The 22,504-nt window shown below is 38.3% G+C and overlaps 1 long non-coding RNA gene across 1 annotated transcript in view; it reads left to right on the top strand.

Annotated features, from left to right (window-relative positions):
- LOC143263995 (uncharacterized) overlaps positions 1-9,251 on the top strand; it is a 66,371-nt gene extending 57,120 nt beyond the window's left edge. Inside the window, exons 2-3 of the long non-coding RNA XR_013037323.1 lie at positions 4,509-4,655; positions 8,458-9,251. This is a non-coding gene — a long non-coding RNA (uncharacterized LOC143263995). The remainder of the gene's footprint in view (positions 1-4,508; positions 4,656-8,457) is intronic.
- The last annotated feature ends 13,253 nt before the right edge of the window (positions 9,252-22,504 follow it).

Raw genomic sequence — 22,504 nt, 5'->3', positions numbered from 1 at the left:
TAGTAGAGTATCTGGTGACCAGTAGACTATCAGATTACCAGTAGGGTATCGGATGACCAGTAGGGTATCGAGTGACCAGTAAGGTATCCGATGACCAGTAGTGTTTATCTGTTGACTAGTAGAGTATCTGGTGACCAGTAGGCTATCGGATTACCAGTAGGGTATCGGGTAACCAGCAGGGTATCCGATGACCACTAATGTTTATCTGGTGACTAGTAGGGTATCTAGTAACCAGTAGGATATCGGATTACTAGTAGGGTATCGGGTGACCAGTAAGGTATCGAGTGACCAGTAGGGTATCTGATGACCAGTAGTGTTTATCTGGTGACCAGTAGGCTATCGGATTACCAGCAGGGTATCGAATGACCAGTAGCGTTTATCTGGTAACTAGTAGACTATCTGGTTACCACTTGTGTTTATTTGTAAACTTGATAATTTGCAGCGGAATACTTCTCGTACAAAAGTCTGATATTTTTAGCAAGGTTTTAATTACGAGAAGAGTTACGCCAATGGTCCGCAACGGTTGTAACCGAGCCCAAAATTACGTAGCTTCTAAAGCTTGTAATTGCAGGGACAATTATCGAGGTTGAAGAAGCTGTTTCGCAATGATAAAACCCGGAACGAAGCTTGAACGATGGGAAGTTTCGCGGGAACGCGTCCCCTTCCGATTCTAAAGTCATTATACCGTTTTCAGAGACGTCGCTAGGAAATTGTATTCCGGTTCTTTGTTTCAATAGGAAATATTCCGGAAGCTGTACGTACTACTACCCCTCTGTCTTCCCAACTCTTCCTACCCTGTCCGTTCTCCTCCCTTTTGTTTTTCTTCCATCTCTGTCTCGTTTCCATTCCCAACCTGGGAACACGAAACTGGGTCTTCGTTACGTAACATAAACTACATTTTCGTTCGTTATTTACACGAGCGTACAGCTGTTCCCTTTTTCCACTTTGTATTCGCGTAACGTAACATTCGGTCTGATTAAGAAAATTTTATCGTTTCCGGTACCGTCGCCTCGTTCCGGTAGATCAATTACCGGGAAAATAAAGGACGCGGTCCTTCGTTGTCGGGAAATTATACGAGTGAAGTAAAAACAGCGCTCAGCGAGAAGGAAAAGAACGAGTGGCTTCTTGAATGAGCTGAATTTTTCAAAGGATACCAGCTCAAAGTGACCCGGTTTCTGTGGCGGCTGTCTCATTACGGAGTTCAAGAAAACTCTTTTGAAAATCCTCGCCGGGGTCCTGCGAGTAAAAGAATTAAAAAGTTTTTCGAAGGAAACTCGATCGAAAACCGAGGAAGACCACTTTTTGTCTCTAATGAATACTTCAACTTCGACCATTGTTAATTATTATTCGGTTTTATCCCACCGGGAAAATTTCAGCGAAACGCGTCAAACGCAAACCTTTCACCTTTTCGACTTTTATCGTTTAAATATGGATCTTTGGCAATTAAAGAGGAATATTTACCATACATTTTATACGAATTTTTATTCTTTTACAGAGATCTCTTTTTTATTTCAACATTGACCTGATTTTATAATAAAACGATCAAAAAGCTTCTGCTTTGAAACGAAAAATTGTAATCTGATTGCACGAAAACCGATTAAAAAATTACAACAATTGAAGTATTTCTGTATGCAAAATAATTTATATTTTAATTCCCTGAACAGATATGATTAAACTAAAATTGTTAATGTAAATTGTTACATAAATGACAATGACATATTAATCATATTAACCAAACAAGTAGTACAGTGCTAATGGTCAGACAAGTGGAACAATGACAGGGATTAAACAAGTGGTACAATGATAATATTCAAACAAGAGGATCAATTATATTATTCATGTATGCTGTGCATTGTTACTGGTCAGACAAGTAGTATAGTGATAGTATTCAGACAAATAGTAAAGTGTTAGTAGCCAGACAAGTAGTACAGTGTTAGTAGTAAGACAAGTAGTATAATGACAATAGGAAGGCAAGTAGAGCAATGCTAATGGTAAGACAAGTAGTGCAGTGCTAATGGTCAGACAAGTAGAACTAGTTTGTAGTCAGACAAGTAGTGCAATGTTAGTGGTCAGACAAGTAGAATAGTTACAGTAGGCAGACAGACAGTACAGTGATAATGGTCGGACAAGTAGTGCAGTGCTAATGGTCAGACAAGTAGAACCAGATTGTAGTCAGACAAGTAGTGCAATGTTAGTGGTAAGGCAAGTAGAATAGTGACAGTAGGAAGACAAGTAGTGCAGTGCTAATGGTCAGACAAGTAGAACCAGATTGTAGTAAGACAAGTAGTACAATGTTAGTGGTCAGACAAGTAGTATAGAGACAGCAGGAAGACAAGTAGTGCAGTGCCAATGGTCAGACAAGTAGAACCAGATTGTAGTCAGACAAGTAGTGCAATGTAAGTGGTCAGACAAGTAGAATAGTGACAGTAGGCAGACAAATAGTGCAGTGCTAATGGTCAGACAAGTAGAACCAGATTGTAGTCAGACAAGTAGTGCAATGTAAGTGGTCAGACAAGTAGAATAGTGATAGTAGGCAGACAAGTAGTGCAGTGCTAATAGTCAGACAAGTAGAACCAGATTGTAGTCAGACAAGTAGAACCAGACTATAGTCAGACAAGCAGTAAAGGACAGCTACCAAAGTAGTACAACCACCAAAGAAACAGTATAATAATGTCGATGGACTTCATTAACCAGACTTTATCTCCTAACCTAACAAAACCCTTAACAGAACTCCTAACAAAATCATTCTAAATTCAAACCCGAGTAACAATCACATTTTTTAAATTCAACATCCGACCGTAAAGCTTTCGCAGACAAAGCAGTAGGTAACGGATCTGGCAACAATGCGAACAGGAAGAAACGCGTAAATTCAACGTCCGCTGCAGACACGTGGAAGGCGTCTTCCCAGTTCCGCTTGGCTCGTCACGTCAGCCGTTACATCTTCGAATATAATCCCGATTAACCGAAACTACGCGATTGTCATGAATGCACGTCGGCTACGTACATACGTTCCGCTCGATTCCCGCCAGGTTACGTGTATATAGAACACACGACGGCCCGTTAACACGCGAACAATCAGGTGTACACGAAATTTACACGCGTGCGCTTAATGTGTCCCGAGCAAGAGGAAACCAGCGTGAAAAGCTGTTTGCCGAGCCCCATTGTCGTAGGCACGAGGACCAACGCTCCCGTTAAATATTACGTGTGCACATGCACACGATGATGGCACAGGTGTAACGCGCGCCAATCAGCGACCCGAGGAGAGACGCAGTTTCCGGCCAGATGCTTCCATAACGAATATCTTACCTTCCTGCATTTTCGATAATTTTCTAATCTCGAGTGAGACATAGTTTTGTAAAAGTTGCAAAATCTCTTCAGTTCCACCTGTGTTGAATTAATTAATTTCGTAAGTCATCGATGAGATCTTGATCAAGTTTTGTAAGAAAAAGAAAGAGAAGTCTGGTTAAGTTAGTATAGTAAAATAATATGAATAGCACCAGGATTATAAAGTTACTTATCCTTATATTGTTATGCGAGTTATCTCTCCTACTCCTCATTCAATAAAAGATATATTTTCTCGAAATTATGCAGCAACTAAAGAAGTCGATTATCATAATTATTCGAAGATAAAAAACTCGTTTCCCTCCGTTTGTTTTAATTAATAAAATTGATCGTGAATCCAATAGGCTGCTATTTCCTTTTTTCTATTACGGAGAAAATGAAAGAAATACTGATGAACGATTGAATTAAATCATAATTGGGTGAAACTTCTTTCCTGCCGACCACTTCAATCCGTTTCCCTCAGGCACCCCCGCGAATTCCGACTAGTAAATTGCATTAATTAAGGCATATTCGAAACACGGTGGCGCCGTAATGAACTGAATCCAGGTAATTAATCGTAACGACACATTGTTATTCGCGACAGACAGGAGCCGCTGCGTGTAATTCTTACGCGTCTGCGATCGAAATCCAATTGCAGCCTGCTGCATCGGCCGTGCCAGATTTAATTAGCGAGAGAAAGCGTTAACGAGAGGTTCTTTGATGCTGCAACCGAAAATCATGGAATTTAAATTACGACGAAACCCATTCATCCAACGGGACGGGATTTTCGGAAATCAGACAATACCTCCCTTCACAATACCGCGTGTACGAAATTTCGTAAAACTTGTACAATTTAATTGTTCCATTATCAACGTAACCCTTTTTTCCCTATTTTTCTCAAATGTTAAATTCCTTTTTTTATTAATTTCCTCGAACACACAAAAGGTATTTTAATTTAATAATTAAACATAATCCTCCCTTCACATTTTTATCACTCTAATTAATTCAGTACAGAATTTGTATAGAAGTTACGTACAGAAAGTTTGCAGGAGGGTCCACAGAGATATAAGCAAATAGGTTATCAAGTATCTTATGACCGATATGAAAATTCAGAGAAACTCGTACAATCTTTCGCAAAGCCGGCAATACAGTTGAAAGTGTTTTAATTCCGAAACGTTTCTTTGCAGGTCCATCGAGCACGCCATTATGATAGTTCAATTACGAGATATTGCCTCTTGGGTTTGAAGTGTTTGAGGAGTGCTGGCCGCGGTGGTGGTTCAATAGGCACTCGAGGAAACCTGAAGACCTTTCCACTGTTCGAGTTCTGTCCGATCGTAAGTTATGAAACGCTGAATTTCCTAATTAATTCGTCAGCCCGCTGAATGGAAACACTGCTTCCACTTCCATTTGCTGCCTTCTTATTCCAATTTCTTTCGACTCGAGTCTTGTTTCAAAGAAATCCGTTACTTAATTGCAATTTTATTACACTATGTTTGCTACTTCTGTATTAGTATAAGTCTATACATGTGTATTACATATATGTATTAGTATAAATCTATACAGATTCATTACATATGTGTATTAGTAAAAGTTTATACACATGTGTTAGTATATGTCTATACATATGTAGTACACACATGTATTAGTATAAGTCTATATACATGTATTATATACATGTATTAATATAAATCTATACACATGTATTACATACATGTATTAATATAAATCTATACACATGTATTACATATGTGTATTGGTATAAGTCTATACACATGTATTACATACATGTATTAATATAAATCTATACACATGTATTACATACATGTATTAATATAAATCTATACACATGTATTACATATATGTATTAGTATAAGTCTACACACATGTATTACATACATGTATTAATATAAATCTATACACATGTATTACACACATGTATTAGTATAAATCTATACACATGTATTACATATATGTATCAGTATAAGTCTCTACACATGTATTACACACATCTATTAGCATAAGTTTATACACATGTGTTACCTACACGTAATAGAGATACATGTAACATGTATATTATATATGAACTTTTATTACTTCATATTCATAAGAGGTTATGTTGCATGTTCCAACGAAGTTCATCAATTTAGAAATATAGAAGATTAGTAATATAAAAATTGATGAGTTTGGATACTAAAATTGAACACTTTCAAATCGAATGTAAATGCGTGTTCTTACAGAAATAATTAAAATTGCATGAATCAAGTCGCAAATTTTCCAGCATCGTTTAGAGGTGATCGATAATGATCGTTGACTGCGCGAACCTTTCGTACTTTCGGACGGAATTAATTGGATGGCTGATAGGCCAATTAAAATTCTACACTTACGAGAAGGGAGGGCCCCAGCGTTCCTCCATCGACGGAATAAATAAAGCAATTACCGTGGTCGTTGGGGGCGCAGTCGTCCACGCGTTGTCCAAATAATTGTTAAGTAAAACGTTTATGAATTTTTCAACGACGAAGCGAAACGTGTGACAGACGCGTTTTCCTCTCGTCGGCATTGTTCAACGTTGTTTCCTTTGTGACGATAATTGAAAAGCGTGCGATTACTTTTTTTCGCTCGATAGCCATTACACGTGTGCGACACGCCACTTGGCGATTTCAGGTATTCGAGTTACCATACTTGTTATTCGAAAGCGTATCAATCGTTTCCGTGTAAATATCCCGTTTATTTCGAAAGCTGTTATGACTGCGTATAAATTACGAAAATATTTTCGCGTCAGAGGATCAAACTAACGATTGTAAATTCTTCAACAAAAATTTGTTCCTTGTAATGCTAAATTTTTCGCAAGGAAACAGTGCTCGAATGCGATTAATCTTCGGCTATTGTTCTCTTTGTGCGAATTACCACAGACGATCGTATAACGTTCTGAAATAAAAATGTGATGAACACTGGTCCGGATGCCGGTATCATATATCTCAATGCTGTTTATTTTTAGTTTAATTCGAGCGGGGTAAACAAGAATATGTTTGCGCGCAATTCAAGCATTTACTGACGTCATTCCATATTAAATATTAATTCGATATTAATTTATGTTTCGGATAGCGTTCGGGTCGACTGGCGTTTGCGGGAAACAACAACAAAAATATCGTTACCGGTTAATTTCGTGTTAATGGTCGAAATATTCCATCCTTTGTTTGCGATTTGCTCGCTCGAAACGAGAGAGAACTTCAAATATTTATATGGAAAGCAGGGATTTAAGAATATTCGAGATTTTTACAATTTACAGACTACCTCATTAATTGGTCTGAAAGTTATAATTCGATTCTTTAACAGAAACAGAAAACCTAACCTAACATGTTAATGATTTATAAAATTCACAGAGTATCTCATTAAAGTCTGCACGTTCTAATTCGACTCTTTAACAGAAACATAAAACCTAACCTAACATGTTAGAGATTTATAAAATTCACAGAGTATCTCATTAACGTCTGCACGTTCCAATTCGATTCTCTAACATAAACATAAAACCTAACCTAACTTGTTAGAGATTTATAAAATTCACAGAGAATCTCATTAACGTCTGCACGTTCTAATTTTACTCTTCAACAGAGACATAAAACCTAACCTAACTTGTTAATGATTTATAAAATTCACAGAGTATCTCATTAAGGTCTACACGTTCTAATTCGACTCTTCAACAGAAACATAAAATCTAACCTAACATGTTAAAGATTAATAAAATGTACAAAGTATGTAATTAACGTCTGAACGTCGTAATTCGATTCGTTAACGAAAACATAAATTAATGAATGATCATCGATTTATTAACGGCGGTCCAAGCGATTTGTGGGAGGCCGTGTGCAAGCAGCGCCGATTCGGCAAACATCAGAGCGTGCGAATGATTAACTAAGCTTGCCGTGATGGCGGGGGTGTCATGCAAATAGGCATTATGTATTCCTAGTTCATTGGGGACCGATCATTAATATTTGCGTCCCATGGTTACTACCCTTCTCCCCATATGTGGCTTTCAGAGGCACGTATGTTATTAACGATTGTTAATGTGCGCGGTATTATTTATACGCGTGTGCGTTCTCCACCGGCGGAGACCGAAATCGATACAGATAAACCCTCTTTCAGCTCGATAGCTTCGGATTAACGTAATCGATTTATCCGTTTGTTGTATCTATCCCACTTTGCCGCGCCGAGATTTCCCGATCATTCGCTCGACTTCCCTCGTTAATTATACTTTTGCGAATTAAGGACCGTTAATGATGCTTAATTAAAGCTCCCGTACGTTCAAACATTATTTATACTTCCTATGGAAATTATTTCACTGATATAAGTCCCGCATAATTCTCTATTGTCCAATATCTCTATTATTTTATTCATGATTGTATCGATTTTATTGTGAGGTATATTATTCATACTGTATATGTATATTATTTATATAGCTTTAACCATACATTCAAGGTTAAACAACGCGTAGCAGTATAACGTCTAATCACAGTGCTGTAACATGTGTGGAGAAGTAACGCGTACAACATAACGTGACTATACAGTTAATGGCCATACAGGGACACGTGAGAAAGTAACGCATGGTAATATAACCCGTGACAGTGCAACACCTGGCGATACAACGCGCAGCGAAAGAACACGAGAAAGTAGTGCGTGGGAATACGACGCATGGTAATAGAACGCGTGACAATGCAATATCCAACCACACGACTCGATGTGGAAAAATAACGCGTGGCAATGCAAGTCGTGGGTGTACATACGACATAACGCGTGGAATACGAGTTTAACGCATGACGTCAACCTGACTGTACAACGTAACACGTGTGTTAAATGGGCAATGTAACTTATGAAAATCTAAACACTGCCAATATAACGATAAATATTATAAATAATAATTAATGCAATGTAACACATGTGGAAATAACAGTCAATGTAACACATGCGGATAATAGTGTAAATAATGTGAATAATAGGGATAACGTAATTTATGGGTAAATAGGAATTCTAAAGACCAGGGAAATCGAAGAGGTATGAAAAGTGGAGCAACGTATCATTTCCCCGTAATTCGTGGCGTCGCGATCAACTCCATTACGCTAACACGTCTGCGCTCATCTTTTCCAGACAGCACCTGTTTCACGGCGTATTTGTTCCCGTGGAATATTCAACGCCGGGAACGATCGTGAAAGACGGGGCTGCAACGAGACCAGCGTGTGTTCCTGGATGATCCTTGCAACGAGTACCGGGCCAAATGAGATTAAACCAGGCCGGACTGTGTGTAACTCGAATAGACGCGTCGTCGTCCTTGCCAATAACGTTTCGCATTCTCGAGAGAAGTTAGAACGGAAGGTTAGAGGTTCCGGATAAAAGTGGAGAGATTAAAATGACCGGCTGGCTTAATGAGACGACCCCGGTTGTTTCACGGCGTGGTCACACAGGTATTAACGAAATCAATACCGACAGACCGGATAACGATCGCTGCACAGCTAGCCAGCCCGCCAGGTACAGCGGGCTCAAATAATTCGTCGTTCGTTCTTTCGACCGACCAATAAACTGGCAATTAGCGGGAATTCGTTTCCCGTGACGTTTGGACCGAGAAAAAATTACCACTGCGTTGGGGGAATAAAGGGATAGGAACGTGTCAATGCGGGATCAATTCTAGGATGACTTGGGAGATTAGTCTATGAATTTAATTGTTCCTTCTGTGTATTTCGTTTCAACGTCGACCGAATTTTATCGAAGGAAGGATTCTTCCTATAAAGGAAGAATTATGATGAATGTGACAAAAGGGTTTATATTTGTCTCTTATTTATTACTTGACTGATCAACCTTTCAACGAGTGAACTCTTTCAAACATCACCTTTTCCAGAAACACTTCATTCGTCAGACTAATTATTCCAAATTGTTACGTACAATCTTATTTTATACTAATGTTCCTCATTATGCAAACGTAGCTTATGTATGAATGTATATCATCTTTTAAAAATAAATTTCATTTTATGTTACCGAGTTTGAAAAATTTTTTACAATGATTAGAAAGAATACAGAAGTAAAGAGGATAAATGTTCAAGGAACAAAGACGAGACAAGTTCCTCCAGAGAGTGTCAGAATAGTAGTCGTAAGTGGAACGGTAAGTTAGATCGGATACAGTGCACCATACAGGCGTGCAGATTATTCCGAAACATTTGCGTACAAGTTTCGAACAGCCAGTGTAAATTGCATCAGATCCCCGTTTTGCATGAACTCGCTTGAGGAATCAGTTTAACAGTGTTCTCGAAGCATCACGTATGTATCGAGGATCTAGTTTTGATGTTAACGGCTTGACCCACGAGCAGGACAAACTTTGAGCGAATTGGAATAATTGTTGTGACGATAACACGTTAACGTTGTTCAGAAATGACATGTTTTATCGAGAACGTTGCTTCTGTATTTGATTGATCACGTTAATTTACGGGATGGACATACACTTGTTATTTTACTACATGTATGTTCACATATATGGCTAAATGTACGTTGTATTATTACATGCTTTATAGCAACTTGTAAGGTCGACATTGTAGCAGAGTTGGGAATTATTTCAAATTTTTGAATGAAGTAAATATATTTGAGAGTTCTTCTTGGAGTAAAGCGTCGTTCATAAACCTGGGAATAAATGAATTGAATGTCAAAATATTTGAGATTCAAGAAAATTTGAAGTGTGACTTTATTTCAAATGAAACTTGATTTCATTTTGTCTTCGAATACTTTCATCTTACCTTAATTGTTGGATGCTGTAAATCTAACAGAGCAGCGTGTTACATACGTATTTTCAACGTACTGTAATTGCAACGTCCCGTAAACTCAACGTTCCAACTGTTATTTGAACGCACGGTGATTGCGTGACGACGTAATACGTAACCATAAAATACGTAGTGTTGTAACACGTGGCAATTTCCCCGTATGACACGTACAATACCCTTAACTTCGCAAACCAGAAAAAATTACAGCTCGCATTTGAACTCGAGTTCCCTTAAATAAAAAACACGATGCAGAAGAATCTACATGATTAGTTCACTCGGCAGCTGCCGCAGGACACCGTATCTCGACGGGACAAAGATATCTGTAAGGGAACGACCGCAAGGTTACTGCACGCTGATTAAGCTTAAATTCGCATCTGCAATTAAGCCCGTGGACGCGAACTACGGAGGAAACAATGATTTTATTTGCAGTACACCAGTTGTTTTATTAAGCGGGTAGCCCTCGTAACGTAACGCAGAAATATACACGCGCGTACCGCAATTTTAGACATCTGGCGGTGGCAATAAGTTAACCGGCATAGCTTATGATAACTGAATTATGTAGCTACAGAACTTCGCGTGTACGGAGCCTTGTATAATTCAGGGATTGCGTGCAATTTGTAGGCTTTTCCTGGGACCCGATATTTTTGACACTCTGCCAGATGCGATCGGTTTTTGTCCGCTGGCTTCCAGCGTTTCATAATTATTCCAATATATCTACTTCGGTATACGACTGATATTATTTTATTATTTCATCAATTTTTATTTGAAGAATTTCTTAATGTTGGGGTAACTTAGACTAGGTTAGAACATTAACCCAAACATGATGCTCTAAATTAAATTTAGATTATTGATAAGCAAATTGTTAAACTACTCTTTGGTACTTTTTGACGCGACTGCTTTATCAATTTGAACAAAAGTCGAAAATTTTCTGCCAACCTGACCAGAACTTTCATCTCCATTTGAATGTATTTAACAAAAATAAATAAAAAGGGAGAACGAATTGGATTTACAGTTGGACCAGCATCTCGAGACGTAAATCGAGACAAGACTCTGATTCCACGGCATCGCGGTTCGCAAAGGGGCATGCAAACAGATCGATAGCCACGATTACCCTCCGCGTTATTTGTCGATTTGCACGGTATACGTTTCCGATAGCGCACAAAGTGGCTTCTAAGCCGTTGCCAAGAATTCCTTTGACGTTTCTTGTTACCTGGCATCGTCGCAAGGCGTTTGGTAGACCTAACCCATCCGATCTTCTCGGCTGTCGTCGTCTAGACGTTAGGTAAAACCCGACCCTCTCTCCGTCTCGAGACGCCGGTGTATCCTCGTACATGTATGTACAACTTGTTCCCGCGTTACTAATGTATCCGTTGAGTACACTGTTAATATTTAAGAGGGCGCCCGGATTCTGCTAGCAGAGCTGACTGCTTCCTTCAACCGGCCTCGAAACCCTTCAAGTTTCCTCCCTGTTGATCGACGCCGCCTTCCAACGTCAGGTGTTCCGCGCCGGAACACAAACTGCATCCGGTAATTTCCGAAATTTCGATACGACATTTGCGATTAATTAATCACGTACTGCCGCGAGCTAAGACCGTCTGATTGCGACGCTGCTAACACCCTTCTTCTAATTTACTAACGAGTGAGCAATATATCCTCCCATGACGTATCGCTTTATAAATACAGACTCTTATCGAATAAAGAGGAACTTGTCAATTTTTTAATTTTCATCTTCCTTTTGTCAGACAAAGCTTTCAAATTTAAATTTGAATTTTTACCACTTTCGTATCTCGATGTTTTCTGCACCGCAATTTTGTCCCTGCAGCACGAAGAAAAAGCAGGAGTCGCAATCTGCGCGAACGCGATTGAATTCCTCTCGTATCGTTTCTTGCAACCGTACAAGTCATTTTATCGGATCCATTTCTTCGTTGTTTCAATTTCGTTCCGCGAAACTTTTTGACATTTATCACCGGTAGCTGTTAATACTCCCCGCCGATAATTAACACACCCCATTCTGGTCGCGATATTATCAGGATCTAACTTACCTTATTTACCGAGTAAGCCTATCATCAATGCGTCACCATGAGCTGCGAAGCAATCCCATCATCCCCTGCTGTAAAATAATACATCATAATCCGAATGTCTGTACAACCCCCTCCTGTTTGCATACCGACGCTCTCGCAAAGAATAATCGAATCAACGCCTCCCAAACAGCATCAAAACTCCATCAGCCTCGAAACCGAAGTAGTCCTCGTCAGACGCCTCCCTTCGAGATCACCCTTTTCATCCCCTGTCTACTCTCGTACCCTGCTTCTCTTCTTCTGTTTCTTCTTCGGTACTATATACAAAATGGGGGTTATATTCATTTTCTTATGGCTGTTTTTTTTGGGTAGTCAATGATTTTGCAGTACATTTTATGTTAACGAAGTATCAATGACGCTCTCACTGCTCTAAATTAAATTTAGATTATTGATAAGCAAATTGTTAAACTACTTTGGTACTTTTTGACGCTCTGACTGCTTCGTACTTTATCAATTTGAACAAGAACAAAGTCGAAAATTTTCTGCTAAACTTGGATGTAAGTATTCGAGTAGCTGTACAGTGAAGAATGTGGAGTACAATAAAATAGCGAAATGGTAAAATATAATAATAGAGGACAATCTATACTGACAATATCTGAATGAAAGTATTTAGAAAGCATCCACAGTGAATTAAAGAAATGACAATCAACTAGCTGACTTCTAGTGAAAAATTAGAAGAATGAAACAACGAAACAAAATGATAAAACTCTAAAATATGAGAACAGTAAAATAGTGGTATAGAATAGTAGATCCCTAATGAAACAATAGCACCTCAGAATAGATCAATAGTAAATATATCAAAGTAGTAAAATTGTATGATACTATAATGAAACATATTGGAATAATAAAATACCAAAATGTTGCAGTAAAATGTAAATAACTCATTAATGTCGGTAATCCCGTGGCAGTAAGAATATCCGTAATAAAAAAAAATTGCGTCAGTAATGAGCGACAGTCACGAAAGCTCCCAGTGTCGGAGCTTTTGATGTGGTCTTCTGAATGGGACTTCACATACGTCAGTCGAAGTCTCGTTTAAACGTGGCGCATCCCACGAGAAGCGGGGCTTACCTGACCCGTACTTTGATACTATCCGACAAGAAGGGGGTTTGTTAGAACCCAGCCACACGTTTGATGTGGCTAACCATATTTGCCGCGAAATTGAACGTGCGAGACGAGAGAGACACGTCTTCGCGTTTTTTCGCGACAAATTGCGACCTTCGCGCTACGTACATTGCCGCTTGGGGTAAACGCGTTTCCAATGGTGGTTGGGGCTGATTTATGGGGGTACAAGGACAGATTCAGGTTAAGTGTAGCAGAAAACGTTTGCATATTGTAATAGCAGAAATCGAGGTGCTTTTTATGGAAGATCTTTATACAAGGTGGTCTGTATAGGGTGTTTCACAAATAGTGTAGGTCTCTGAAATGGGAGGGCTTAAAGATCATTATTTGTCTTGCAATTAAGTCCCTGAAATGAGGAGTAGCTGACGTGATTCTGAACAAGATTTCCCTTTGCGAAAATGGGATCTGAAGCTTCGTTTTTGAGTTATTAAGGAAAAACACTGACCAATCAGAGCGCGAGGACTACGCACGCGCAGACGCGAGAGCGACAGCTTCCAGCATGGTGACTGAGCGCGCGTAATTCTCGCGCTCTGATTGGTCCGAGTGTTTTTCTTTAATAATTCAAAAACCATACTTCAGATCTCATTTTTGCAAAGGGAAATTTTATTCAGAATCTCACCAGCTACCTCCCATTTCAGGGAATTTGTAAACTTGTGAATTTGTGTATTTGTGAACTTGTAAATTTGTAAACTTGTGAACTTGTAAATTTGTGAATTTAACGATCCATGAATTTCTTTTATTCTCATTGATCGTTTAAATTCCGCAAATGGTCGGTCACGTACAGTTCCTTTCTGGAGAAACAAGAGGCCTCCCTCGAGAAAATTGTGGCTCCCTAAGCAAGGAATTCTTGCGGGTCTCGCGTAACTAAAAGATTTACTTAACCACACGACGGTTCCTCTGTTTCTCGACCTGTTCTTTTTCATGGCCGCTCCTGTTTTCCAGCCTTGCTCACCCTTTGTAACGCTCGTTCTTTGTTCCCTTGTCCAGATTACGTCTACGGACTTAATAATTAGGAACCTAGTAGGATTCGTGTATGAATATACTTTTTCTTTTCCTTGCGCCTCGTTTGGGTACTCCTGGCCTCGGCTAATTTTGCGGAGGCTTGAATAGTTTCTGTGGAAAAAAGCGAGCTACATTTACGCAGAACATTTTCAATTCGATTATGAATTTAGGTTACCTTCCTTAAATTATGCTCAGTTAAAAAATTGCTATTTTAATGAAAACGGGTTTGTGTTCGTGTTATATCAAGATATAACTTGCTAAATTTCTAGTTCTTTATATTTAGATGTCTATAGATGTCTAAATCCATGTTAGATAATTAACTAGATACCTAGTTTTATATAAATTGAGATCACTGTGTACATAAATCCATATGTACATAGTTCTCTGTATATATACCTAAATTTTCATGTAGTTTGTTTTCTATAAATCTACATTCTATAAACACAGATATAAACCTAAATAAAATTCCTTCCTCCACATTTCAACTTAACCTAACATTTCAACATAACCTAAATCCGCCTAAAATCTATATTTCCAGATCCCTATATCTCTGTCACGAATAAAAAAATATAAAAGGTTTGACATAATTTATACGAAGCTTTTAACCGATTCTATTTCACGTGTCGCCATTTTCCGTAGAAGCAGCTAGGAGCAAGTTAAAAGAGAAACGACGCAACCAGCAGAGAATTACAAACGTGATCCACTCTGCGCGAGGATTTTTGAAACGCGAAGCAGCTCGTAACTCGAAAGAAACAATAATCGTTATCGTGCATCCGGCGAGTTTAATGGTGGGCGTTTTTATGCGCTGTAATCGACCGCCGTCGCAAAATGAAATACACCTTCAGCCGCGATCCAGAAAAGGCGTCACGATCGCGATAAAACGCGGATAGAAGACTCTCGGCGGACATTTTCATTTTCCGTCGCAGGTACTCTAGCTTTGCGACTGTCGTCCATTTCGAGAAACTTGTCGTTGACACGGATTTAGAAAGCGTTTGCTATACGTTCTTTGCTATTCGATATTTTAGTCGAATCTGTGTCAGATATCGAGGAAAATTTGCTTTGGTATTATGTAATGGAGTTTTAGGGGAAATTTTAAGTTTGAAGGGGTTGTGTTTTTAAATTGGTGAACCTGAAAGTGAACCTTAAGGTTTGGACGTGTCTGTATTCCCAAATATTTATTTTCTCGAATTAGTGCATCCCCAAATTTCTGTATTCTTGAATTTCTACGTCGCCCAATTTCTATATTCCTAAATTTCTGCATCCTCAAATTTCTACATCATCAAATTTCGGATATTTTTTAATTTCTATATCTCCCAATTCCTACATTCCCAAATTCCTACATCCCCAAATTTCTACATCTCCAAATTTTTATATTCTTGAGTTTCTACATTCTCTAATTCCCACATTCCCAAATTTCCACCTTTCCAAATTCCTACATTTCCAAATTCCCACGACCCCAAATATCCACCTTCCCAAATTCCCACGTCCCCAAATTTCCACCTTCCCAAATTTCCACATCCCCAAATTTCCACGTCCCCAAAATTCCACCTTTCCAAATTCCCACGTCTCCAAATTCCCACGTCTCCAAATTTCCACGTCCCCAAATTTCCACGTCCCCAAATTTCCACGTCCCCAAATTTCCACGTCCCCAAAATTCCACCTTTCCAAATTCCCACATCTCCAAATTCCCACGTCCCCAAATTGCCACGTCCCCAAATTTCCACGTCCCTAAATTTCCACGTCCCCAAATTCCCACGTCTCCAAATATCCACCTTCCCAAATTCCCACATCCCCAAATTTCTATATTCTTGAATTTCTACATTCCCAAATTTCTACATCGCCCAATTCCTACATTCCCAAATTTCAACATCCCCAAATTTCTATGTCCTCAAGTTTCTATATTCCCTCCTCCACATTTGCAAATTCCTGCACTTCAAATTTCTATATTTTTAAATTCCTACGTCCACCAGTTCTTACATCCCCTAATTCCTATATTCTCAAATTCCTACATCCCCAAATTTCTACATCTCCAAATTTCTATATTCTTGAATTTCTACATTCTCCAATTCCTACATCCCCAAATTTCTATGTCCTCAAGTTCCTATATTCCCTCCTCCACGTTTTCAAATTCCTACACTCCAAATTTCCATATTTTTAAATTCCTACATTCACTAATTCCTTACATCCCCTAATTCCTATATTCTCAAATTCTTACATCCCCAAGTTCCCACATCCCACCCCTACATTTGCAAATTTCTATACCCTCGAACTCCTATATTTCAAAATTTCTAAATCCACAAGTCCTACACCCCCCAATTCCTACATCCCCAAATCGTAAAATATTTCCACACGTCTCCACTACCCATAAGAGAATAGAATAATAAAACGTGGATAACCGGTGTTCCGAAGCTTCCATTCGATAGTGATTTTGTTGTTATCCGTAGAAAAATAGCGTAGTGAAATTCGCCGGGTAGACAGCGTTATTCTTTTAAAGCAAACTTCCATCATGCGGATCGCGTGTTTCGCCGGAAGACCCGAGCTAATAATAATAGTTATTTTTGCGGATGATATTATTCGATTACGATCCACGATATTGTGTGTGGCGTGCAGGAAAAGCGGCTTTATAAATTCAATAACAACACAGACCGCAAGCTTGTCCTGCGCCGCTATTATTTCTCCGGGAATTCGATATCTCCGTGGTTCCACAGGCAAACGATATTTTGTTACCGTTGCACACGCGATCGACTCCCGATCGTTACTGCCAATTAAAAACCGTCCACCTCTATCTTTATCGGTTAATGAGAGTAAGTCGTCGTCAGGAAATTCCCTAACGATAATTCAACGCGATTATCTAGACGATATTTTTGTTCGCTAGGTAGAAAACCATTCTTTCCCCCTGTTTGCCACGGCCGGGAAATAAATGGCTAGTCGTGATTTTCATGAGAAAAAGCATTTAATGGTGTTAGTCGCTTAATGGTTTGCTGTTTCTCGGTCTTGAGCCGGGACGTTTTATCGACCCGCTTCCGAACAGACATTAAGCCACGTGTGGCTATTTCGAAAACTCCGAATACCTGTCAACTTCCTTCGATCGTGTTTTATAGACATTTCTAGCGGATCTCCCGTGTAAAGTTACCGGGGATTAGGGTCAATTCCAAAGTCCGTGAAGTTCCAATGGATTCTGATGTGATCGAAAGTTCAAGATCGCCAGATCTTATTTGGAAATGGAGATCCAAGCACCGATGCGATTTTTAAAGTTACTTTAGAGACTATAACTTTCTAAAAAGGCAATTAAATTATCTGAAGTGAAGTTAACCAAAAGCATCTGAAAAATAAATATTTGCAGTTCACACATAAATTTTATCAACAGTTTTCCCAGCCTTGTGGTAAGCCTCCATACCGGAAACATTAAAAATAAATTATCAATCTGACACCTAAGTGTCGTGCAGCACGAAAGAGACGTCTCCGCAAACCGGAAGCGATTATCTGTCGTCGATCGTGCGGACGCAAGTGGTTCCGCTTAATTAAGTCCACTGAGCCTCTAAGCGTGAATCATTTGGCCTGTAAATGCGTCGAGTCGATGCATTCGGCCATCTGTGGCCACTTTACCGACGAGACCAACCGACCGGTTCAGGTTATTATACCTGTGTCACCATTTCGCTAGGTCTCGAAATCGCCCTTCGTCGGCCATTGTCCCTTCGACCCCCTGACAGGTTGGCTTCCGTTTCGTACGAATTGCAATGCTATTTCTCCACCCCTCTACCCCGTGGTTTATGGCTTTTTATTATAAATGTTCCCCTTTTTCGATGGCTAATAGCCCGGAACCCGACCACCCTGTATCGAACGCCAAAATGGCTACCGTGTCACGTTTTTGTCTATTCGAGAGCCATTTCCGTGACTTTCCCTCTGCGCGTTTCCTGCACCCTTGTGCGTGGAAAATCATTTTTCTTCTCGGTTATTGACGTTCTTTGAAAATTGTAATTTTATGTTAGGGTGGCGTTGATAGAGAACCTATTATGATCTTGAGGGTCTAAATTTTGCTCCAGACATTTTTACTTTTCGAATATTATTATTGCTTGGTTATATGTGGACATAAACATGAACATTCATATTCTTTGCTCATGTGTGAATATAGACATGAATATTAATTTTCTTTGCTTATATATGAGTACATATAAGCATGAATATTAATATTCTTTGCTCATATGTGAATATAAACATGAATATTAATATTCTTTGCTTATATGTCAATATAAACATGAACATTAATTTTCTTTGCTTATACATGAATACATATAAGCATGAACATTAATATTCTTTGCTCATATGTGAATATTAATATTCTTTGCTCATATGTGAATATTAATATTCTTTGCTCATATGTGAATATAGACATGAACATTAATTTTCTTTGCTTATACATGAATACATATAAGCATGAACATTAATATTCTTTACTCATATGTGAATATTAATATTCTTTGCTCATATGTGAATATAGACATGAACATTAATTTTCTTTGCTTATACATGAATACATATAAGCATGAACATTAATATTCTTTACTCATATGTGAATATTAATATTCTTTGCTTATATGTGAATATAAACATGAACATTAATTTTGTTTGCTTATACATGAATACATATAAGCATGAACATTAATATTCTTTGCTCATATGTGAATATTAATATTCTTTGCTTATATGTCAATATAAACATGAACATTAATTTTCTTTGCTTACACAAAAATACATATAAGCATGAACATTAATATTCTTTGCTCATATGTGAATATTAATATTCTTTGCTTATATGTGAATATAGACATGAACATTAATTTTTCTTTGCTTATACATGAATACATATAAGCATGAACATTAATTTTGTTTGCTTATACATGAATACATATAAGCATGGACATTAATATTCTTTGCTCATATGTGAATATAGACATGAACATTAATTTTCTTTGCTTATACATGAACACATATAAGTATAAACATTAATATTCTTTGCTTATATACGAATACAAACATGAATACACTTTGCTCATATATAAATATGAACATGAATATCAATATTCCTTATTCATACGAATATAATGCTCACATGCTCACATGCATGCTTACATCATTATAACCAAAGAATGCTAATATTAGAAGCAGGAAGATCACTGCAGCTGATCACTGTTCACTTAATAAGAAAAGAATATGATTCCTCAACTTCCTGTCCTCATCAACGCAGATTTCCACGGAACACTAATAAGACCATATCTTGACTGGTGAGAAATTTGAAAAGGAAATCGATGATTATATTAAAATCGATGATTCAGGTGTAAGCGGAGTCGATAAAGGAAGAGTGATTAAGGATTATTTACAGGGGAATATTGCATCTCGAACGAGAATATGGCACCTCGTTATGCAAATCACAACGTTATTCGAGGATTTAATTGTAAACGCGTTATAATGCGTACGCGTTTAAAACGAGGAGCCATCGACTCGCGTATATCCGTTGTTCATACTCGTCCGGCGTTAATTCTAACGAGCATAAACTCTCCTGTAACCCGGGTATCGATCAATTAAATCGATAAACGACACCTGAATAAACCAGATTCGTCCGCGTTCGTAATGAGTTTTTAATCACCGATAAACCGGTGGAATCGTTAGCCGCCGGCTTCGCTAACAATCGCGCAGGAAACGCGGAAAGTCCCCGTGGCCGCATTAAAACGAAACTCGTAGCTCGCTGGAAAGCTTCAGGATCTCGCAACTTACGATAAAAGAAGCAAACAACCGTAAAGAAGGAGTCGAACGTTGCTCCGCAACCAGCCTCGAAGAAAAAACGAACAAATATCCGCCAGGGAGAAAGAGAGGAGTCTCTGTAACGTTTTAAATAAATATTCATAAGCTCGTGGTTTTCGAATAAATTACTCGTAAACAAGCGAACGTACCGGTAATACCTGATCGATCCGTCCCTGGAATTTTCAACGAAATTATTCAATTTTATGTGAACCGTGAGAGACTATGTAGACTCTTTTCGTGTACACTAAGAACATTTGAGTTACTTCAAGCTCGAAAATTTTATGCAAGGAAATTTTACACGTTTATAATTTTAAAAGTTTGCTTTCTTTATTCAATAAAAAATATGATAAATGTATAATATACGAATATGTAGAAGGGGTTAATTGAGAAAGATTTTCTTCAAGAATACTCGAATCTCGTAACGTAATATTTGACCTGAGGTTAATCGCGACAGGACACTTTGTATATTTTTCAGGGCAAAATATTAAATCGTTCGAAGGGTGGACCCTCATCGAAATCGAATGGGAAACGTGAGCGAAATTATAAGATAAGGTGCCGGTTTTGAAACTGTTCTGAATCCAAATTGCTCAATTGCAAGGATTTGAATCTTGATCTAACATCGATCTCATGAAAATTATATTCACTCGAAGTATAAACTAGCCGAGTTACAATTGAATTCTGCCAGAGTATTAAACGGAAAATTGTAAAATATTTTTAAAGAAAGATAACTGTAATAATTGATCGATCAAAGTGACGTAGAAATATCCTGAAAATAATTGCCGGAGGAAGCCGATCAACGACGTTTACGAACGATTAGGACGTGAAAAGGTGTCCCTCGTTTTCGACGATAATAACCGTGCAGCGCGACGAAACTGACCATTTCACATTTTATTTCCACTTATCACGTTATCTCCTCTCCCATTACACGTTCTTCCCGCGACACGTCCTATTGTTATTGTCGCTACTTAACGCCGCATCCACGACAGTCGTTCCTGCTTCCGCTATTTTGCCTCGCAGTTTCAGCAACCCTTTTCCACAGATATTGCACCCTTATTGATCGCGGGATTCGATGCCGTCGATCGAGTGCACCCTTTTATTCGCTCTTCGTTAAATTGTCTTTGTCCCTTCAGCATTTTTCCCATTTTTATATCAGAGAGAGTAAAATGTGAGATCATAGAATGTCACAGAGTTCAAATTATTGCACTGATTGAAGCTACGATTTTACGATGCGTTGCTATTCATAAAAGTGTTTATGCGAAAGTCAATTTTAAAGTAACTTTTAGTACAAGTCAAGTTTTATTACAAGTAACAAATTTTGATGTATTCCGAAATGTTTCGAGTAATATTGTTTGCGTACATCTGGGGCCGCATTTTACAACCCCTAGCGTCTTCCCCATTTATGTGTCACTGATTCACGTCACTAAATTGCGGCGATTCGTTCCACACATGTGTCCGCATCCAATGTCCCCTATGTACCGTGAAAGCTACTTAACACGATGATCGATATCCTATCGATTCAATCCGTGAAACGCGATACATCATAGCCGGAGATTCAGCACGGACGAAGTTAATCCGCCAGGACCGTTTCACGAAACGTTCTCATGAAACGATCCTCCTCATCCTTTAAATTTAACTACAGATATGCGTTTCCGAACAATCTCACTTCCATATGTAGTCCTCCTATGTAACTCCTTAATTAATTTATACTTTGTGACGCTGAAACAAATCATCCCTTGATTTTTTTTAAATATTTAATTTGACAAGCATGTCTTGATATCTGACGTATACTAATGAAACACTTGTCTATACTTACTATAATAATATTTTTATTGTGTCGTAAGTATCGTACAAGGAATTTTGCTCTGATCACACATGTCACATGTTCAACTAAATAATTATTTCGAACCTTGCATGATACATATTGTACAAGGAGTTTTGCTTTGAGCACACATGTCACATGCTCAACTTAATAATTATTCCGAACCTTGCATGATACATATTGTACAAGGAGTTTTGCTTTGAGCACACATGTCACATGCTCAACTTAATAATTATTCCAAACCTTGCATGATACATATTGCACAAGAAATTTTGCTCTGAGCACACATGTGACATGTTCAACTAAATAATTATTCCAAACCTTGCATTATACATATTGTACAAGGAGTTTTGCTTTGAGCACACATGTCACATACTCAACTAAATAATTATTCCGAACCCTGCATGATACATATTGTACAAGGAGTTTCGCTCTGAGCACACATGTCACATATTCAACTAAATAATTATTTCGAAGCTTGCATGATACATATTGTACAAGGAGTTTTGCTCTGAGCACACATGTCACATGCTCAACTAAATAATTATTCCAAACCTTGCATGATACATGAGTTT

This window comes from Megachile rotundata, chromosome 2 (genome assembly GCF_050947335.1).
Source record: "Megachile rotundata isolate GNS110a chromosome 2, iyMegRotu1, whole genome shotgun sequence".
Lineage (NCBI taxonomy): Eukaryota > Metazoa > Arthropoda > Insecta > Hymenoptera > Megachilidae > Megachile > Megachile rotundata.
This window is presented reverse-complemented; position numbering and strand designations above follow the sequence as displayed.